Raw genomic sequence first — 6,761 nt, 5'->3', positions numbered from 1 at the left:
ACACAATCAGTATATATATCATTTTCCAAGGTTGGATCAATTTTCTGTTAAACACAGCAAAGAACTTCTTACGAAGTAGTAGACTTGAAAAGTAATTTCATTTCCCATTTTAAAAAAAAAAATTTTGATTTCAATCGCCCCGATCACGTCAATGTCGTCAGGTAAACGGCTATCCTGAAGATCCAATGGATCAACTGGACCGACCACATACAAGTATGTGTCCTTCTTACTAAGAATGACCGACTAATTTTCAGCAACTGAAAGAACACACGTCATAACTGCCCCGGTCACTTTCAGTCTTCCGGTTAATGGCTATCCTCATTCTCTAAGTCGAAACGAGGACCAATACATATCCGAGGATATGTCCATCAAACTGAGGTAACCGACTAATTTTAAGCAATAATGACAAAAAAAATTTTTTTTTCTTTTTTTTTTTTTTTTTTTTTTTTTTTTTTAAACAAACACAAAGGCATGGTTACTCGGGATTGATCATCCCGTTCAGCTCAATTAGGTTTTGAAATCTGGATTTATCAAACGCTTTTGTAAACAAGTCAGCAAAATTTTCAAGTGTATCAACTTTTTCGATCTTGATCAGTTTCTTCTCAGCACAATCCCGTATGAAGTGATGACGAATGTCAATATGCTTAGTTTTACTGTGCTTCACGGGATTGTTAATTACTGAGATGGCGGCAGTGTTATCAATTAAAATAGGAGTGAGTAAGAAATTCAGACCATAGTCGCGCAATTGTTGCTGAATCCACAAAACCTGAGAGCAGCAGTTGGATGCTGCCATGTATTCAGCTTCGCATGTTGAAATTGCAACTGATGTTTGTTTCTTGCACTGCCAGGAAACTAATCTTCCTCCAAGAAACTGACAGCCTCCCGTCGTTGACTTCCGACTCTGATTGCATCCACCATAATCAGAATCTGTATACGCCACCAGTTCAACGTCTCCTCCCTTTGGGTACCACAACCCCAGCTTCGGCTTGCCCTTGAGATACCGTAGAATCCTCTTTGCACCTTTCAAATGAGATTCTTTCGGATTTGCCTGAAAACGTGCACAAAGACAAACAGCAAACATTATATCAGGCCTAGAAGCAGTTAAATACATTAATGAACCTATTATCGCCCGATACAGAGTTGGGTCCACATCTGCGTCACCATCTGATTCAGCACCCAATTTGTGATTGACGCAGATTGGAGTATCATTTGGAGAACTGTCCTCCATCTTGAATCTTTTCAGCACATCATGAACGTACTTCATTTGATGAATGAACATCCCGTCCTTCTTCTGGTCAACCTGCAATCCTAGAAAGAAAGTTAGTTCACCCATAGCACTCATCTCGAATCGGTTCTTCATGACAGCTTCAAAATCCTGACACATGGATACTCTTGATGCAGCAAAAATGATATCATCCACGTAGACTTGAACCAGTAGGAAGTCACATCCTTCTCTCTTCACAAACAACGTACTGTCAATCAATCCTCTTTCAAAACCATTTTCCAGCAAGTAGTCCGATAACGTCGAATACCAGGCACGAGGTGCCTGATGTAACCCATATAACGCCTTGCTCAACCTGTATACGTGATCAGGAAAGTCTGGGTCAGGAAAACCCGGAGGTTGCTCAACATACACAACCTCATCAACTTTCCCGTTTAGAAACACGCTCTTCACATCCAACTGAAATACCTTCATCTTTTTAAATGCAGCAAACGCCAAAAACAATCGAATCGCTTCTAACCGGGCAACAGGAGCAAACACCTCATTGTAATCAATACCCTCTTGCTGATTAAAACCTTTAACAACCAGCCTCGCCTTATTTCTTACAATAATTCCCTTATCATCTCTCTTACATTTGAACACCCATTTTGTGCCTATAGCATGCACATTTCTTGGTTTTTCAACCAAGGTCCAAACTTCCATTTTCTCGAACTGAGCCAACTCTTCTTGCATGGCTTCGACCCACGAGCTGTCCTTTAAAGCCATTTGATAATTCTTTGGTTCAATTTGGCTTATAAAGCAGGAGTACAAACATTCATTCATTATACCCGTTTCTTTTATGCTTGTATAAACACAGGTGTGCTCATTCAAGCTACTTCTGGTTTGTACACTGGAGGACACATCACCTATAACGTTCTCCAATGGGTGATCTTTGTGAATTCTCGTGGTCGGAACAGCACCGACATGTAAATTGTCTTCCAAGTTCGAAGAGATCTCATCTATGGTTGTTTCTGGCTGAGAGTGAAAAGGATTAATAAATTCAACTTCAGTTGAGGCCGCAGGGGTATCGATCGTGTTTGATGTGGAAGGTTGAGATTTCTCAAAAATCTGATGTTGCAATATATTCTCTTCCTCATCAAGTATCATCTTCGTCACAGCTCTTTCGTCTTTTTCAGAAATTTCCAAATTAGGTACGTTAAACGACTTAAAAAGTTTAACATAGTCGAAAAGCTCAGCAGGTCCATTGCTTGGTTTTGGCGGTTGGTAACTAGTAATGTCGGTGTTACAAACCACCTCCACCTTGCAAGTCGACGTATTGAAGACCCGTCTGTTGGGAGTCCCAACAACATAACCGACAAGGATTCCCTCATCAGCTACTTCACCAAATTTCGAATTAGTCTTCAAAATTGAACAAGGAGACCCAAATGGTTCAAGACCGCACAAGTTGGGCTTCCTTCCGTGCATAAGCTCGTAACAAGTTTTTCCAAGTTTCTTAACTGTTAACACCCTATTTAGAACATAGCAGGCTGTAGCAACTGCTTCAGCCCAGAACATCACAGGAAGCTTCGAGTCTGCCAGCATAGTTCTGGCTCCTTCAATTAACGTTCGGTTCTTCCTTTCAGCCACTCCATTCTGTTGCGGAGTATACGGAGCGCTGTATTGATGTTAAATTCCCTTCTGAAGACAGAAAATTTCCATTTCAAAGTTCTTGAACTCTGTCCCATTGTCACTTCTGATGAATTTAACTGATTTACTCATGACGTTCTCAACTTTTGTAATTAGATTCTTCACCATTTGAGCCGTCTCGTCTTTCGTTTTTCAGAAAATATACCCACGAGTATCGCGAGTAGTCATCAGTGATCACCAAGCAGTAAGAAGTACCTCCTAGACTTTGTACATTCACGGGACCGAAGAGATCCATATGAAGTAGTTCTAGAGTACCGGCAATTGAGTTAATCTTCTTGGTGAGATGGGATTTCTTGTGTTGCTTTCCCTTCTTGCATGCTATACATTTGTCTTCAAAGTTAAAACTTTTTAAGGGAACGCCCATCACAAGCCCATTCTTGACAATGAAGTTCATCTTCCGAAGATGAATATGTCCCATTCTCCTGTGCCACAATTCTAATTCTGATTCGCTTGCTTTTGTCATTAAACAAGATTCTCTGGTGGCCATTTCAGTAGACCTCATATCCATCACATATGTATTCGTTTCACGTGGAGCTTTCATCACTATCCATTCGTCTGGTATTTGAAAACCAGGCTTCAATACGATCGCTTCATTCTTTGTGAAATGGACAGTGTACTCTTTATCACAAATCTGCGACACACTCAGCAGATTGTGCTTTAATTCCTCCACAACGTTTACATTTTCAAGTGTCATTCTCCCATTCGACACAGTTCCTCTACCGGTAATCCTTCCACCGCTTTCACCAGCAAAAATAACTCTAGCTCCCTGAACAGGTTTTAAGTCTTGCAACAAGTGTTTGTTGCCTGTCATGTGCCTGGAACAGCCGCTATCAACAATCCAAAGATTGTTTGCAGCCCTGTTCAACTGTTCCTGCACAATAAAACAAAGAGTTAGAATCTTGGGACCCAAGACCAATTGGTCTTGGATCGATACGTCCCGTACCCTGGCTTTCTTAAGTTAGCATCAGGATAATTTCTGTAAGTCCTGTTAGGGAATCTCCCTGCAGATTGTGTGTAATGCCTTCCAAACCTTTGAGAATTGAAGGTGTTATATCTTGAGGTTTGGTTGTAAAACTGAGGTTGGTTTTTATGAAAACTTGAATTTGTTACATTTTGGCATTTTTTAAAGTTTTCATTTTTAGCAGTAACAAAATGACGCTTATACTCAGTTTTATTTGGCTTCACACCTCTTAATCTCGGCTCCAGAGGGCAATCTGCAACTAAATGCCCTAATTTGTTACATCTAAAGCAACACCGACTCTCCAATTTCTTGTCAAATGTTGGTTTGGATGTAGAGGTAGTGTTACCAGCCGTTCGTCTCACATAAGGTGGGACGTACGGATTGAGTGGAGAACTCTTTTTAGAAACTTTATTTTTATCTCCATCGGTGGGTAACCCTACCTTCTCTTTTGTCTGATCAGATTCGGACAACTTATCCGAATCCGATGAGACTGGACTCGAAACAGAAATATTCACATTAGAAACTTTCGAACTTGTTTCTCCACAGCTAACACTTGGTTTTACACTTGTAATCTTGATTGGAGTTGTCTGAGGAACTTCGAAATCGACAGATTTCTGAACACTCGGATTATAAGTATAGTTGTGGTTAAAGGGTGGTGGAACTTCATTATATCCGATTCCTCCCCTCTTTGCAGAGGTACCTGGATCACTCACGAGGTGATCAAGGATGGCCGAGGAATTCCTGAACTGCTCAAGTTTGCGGTTCAGTTCCACCACCTTTACCTGGTGGTCAGCAATCTGTTTATCCCGATCAACAATCACTTTAGTTTTTTCCTCCAAAACTTCATAACTAAGATCAATTATTTCAATTTTCTCAGCAAGTTTAATTTTTAAGCTTTGTACGTCTTTTTCACATGCTTTTATTTTAATTTTATAACTCGTTTCTCTTGCTTTCGTAAAATGGTGATCTTCTTTAATAGTTTTAAAGTCAGCATCTAAATGGACATACTGATCAGTTATCGTTTTAAGTTGCTCAGACAAATTCTCACAACTAGTACAAATATCCTTAGTACTTACCACGGAGCGATTATCCTTGTCATCTGCCATGAAAGCTGTTTCTTCTTCAGTAGCTTTCTCAACTCCTTCAACCTTCTCACATTCTTTCACTTCAGCCTCAGCCATGTTCGCTTGCTCACCAGAACCACTTGAATGCGAGTTCCAGTTGTACTCACCTGCTTCTCTGGTCAACATGGCGTTAATCTCTCTGTTAACTCCAGAATGTTGTGTAGGTCGACCTTGTCCTCGTTCAACCCTCTCATTTCTGCATTCCTTGGCAAAGTGCCCGTACTATTGACAATTATAGCACCTTACCTTGGACTTGTCGAACCCGGGCCGACCACCAACAAACTTTCTTCCAGTTTTGTTCATAAACCGTTTCACACGCCTCACAATCATTGCCATTTGCCACTGCAAATCCATCTCCTCCAGATCATCAGCATCGATCTGGTCGTAATCCTCATCAAGAGCAGCAGGGTCCACAATCTTTCCCTGGATGTAGTTTTCGTAGGAAGCAATAAATGATGCATAGACTGCAAACTGCTCTTCAGCAGATTTTACACTCATAGGCATCTTGGAATAATTATTGCTTGAGGCATTTGCAGAAAAACTACTTGAGGATGCTTGAGGCTTTGAAGTACTTGATCCTCCAGCAACGAAACAGACGTCACCATTCGAGTTTACAGAGACGTTTCCTTCATGAGAAGAGTCAGAACCTAACTCCCCTTTTGAGTAATAAGCAGCAGAATCAGGCCTCGAACTTGAGCCTGATTTAACCTTAGCACCATACATACCAGGGTCTTGTATCTGATCTGTTGGTGTTTCTTTTCGAACCATATTAAGCTCATAAGTTCTGAGCTTGTTTACTGCCGTTTCAAGATCACAATTTGGAAAGTCTCTGTCTTCCCTTATAAGAACGGTGTACATTTCCCACTTCGGTGGGAGAGCATCGAGAAGCTTTTCAACGATCTCTTCTTCTCGGTAAGCAATTGAATAATTGCTGAGCTCTGTCATTAGATGATAGTATCTGGTGATAATATCATCCAGTGATTCGTTCTTCAAAAATTTGAAGACGGAGAACTGGGTCTTCAAAAGTTTTACCTTCGATGCACGGATACCCACATTCCCCTCGAATCTATTTTCAAGAGCATCCCAAAGCTCTCTTGCAGAAGTGTACTTTCGGAACGTATGGAGAACCTCTTGAGGAAGTGCCATTGTTATCGCAGCATGGGCCTTGCTTTCGGCCTCGTACATTTTCTTTTCTTCGTCCTCCATTTTGCTGTACTTCTTAACCACATCGCGACCTTCGTATTGCGCAGTTGGAGGGATATATCCATCCTGGATGCACACCCACATTTTGGCATCCTGGTATTTGATGTATTGGATGAATCTGTCCTTCCATGCCACGAAGTCAGTTCCTTTCATCAGCCTCGGGGCCTTAGTGGCAGACCCCGCTTCTACTTCCATCTTGACCAAATCGGAGATGTTAATCGACGACATCCTTGCGAAAACCTGAAAAACCTGAAAATACAAAAAAAAATATTAAAACAGCTCAGTAGGCGAAGTTAAGAATAACTTCGCTTGAAAGTTAACTTCGCTGAAAAGAGAACTTCGCTGAGTTCTTAAATTCGCTAGACTTGGCGAAGTTAAAAATAACTTCGCTTAGAATGAGCGAACTTAGGAGTTAAGCGAACTTGGGTGGGAAGCGAAGTTGCGGATAACTTCGCTAAGGCGAACTTATGATGTTAAGCGAAGTTGTGGTTAACTTCGCTAATCCTTATATCTTCGCCGAAAACCCTAATTCCAGTGACGGCAACTTCGCCTGAAGAAAGGTAAC

Source organism: Bidens hawaiensis, unplaced genomic scaffold, assembly GCF_021521415.1.
Source record: "Bidens hawaiensis isolate Kalapana, Puna unplaced genomic scaffold, B.hawaiensis_p1.1 tig00003182_1, whole genome shotgun sequence".
Taxonomy (NCBI): Eukaryota; Viridiplantae; Streptophyta; class Magnoliopsida; order Asterales; family Asteraceae; genus Bidens; species Bidens hawaiensis.
Note: the sequence above shows the minus strand (reverse complement) of the source record.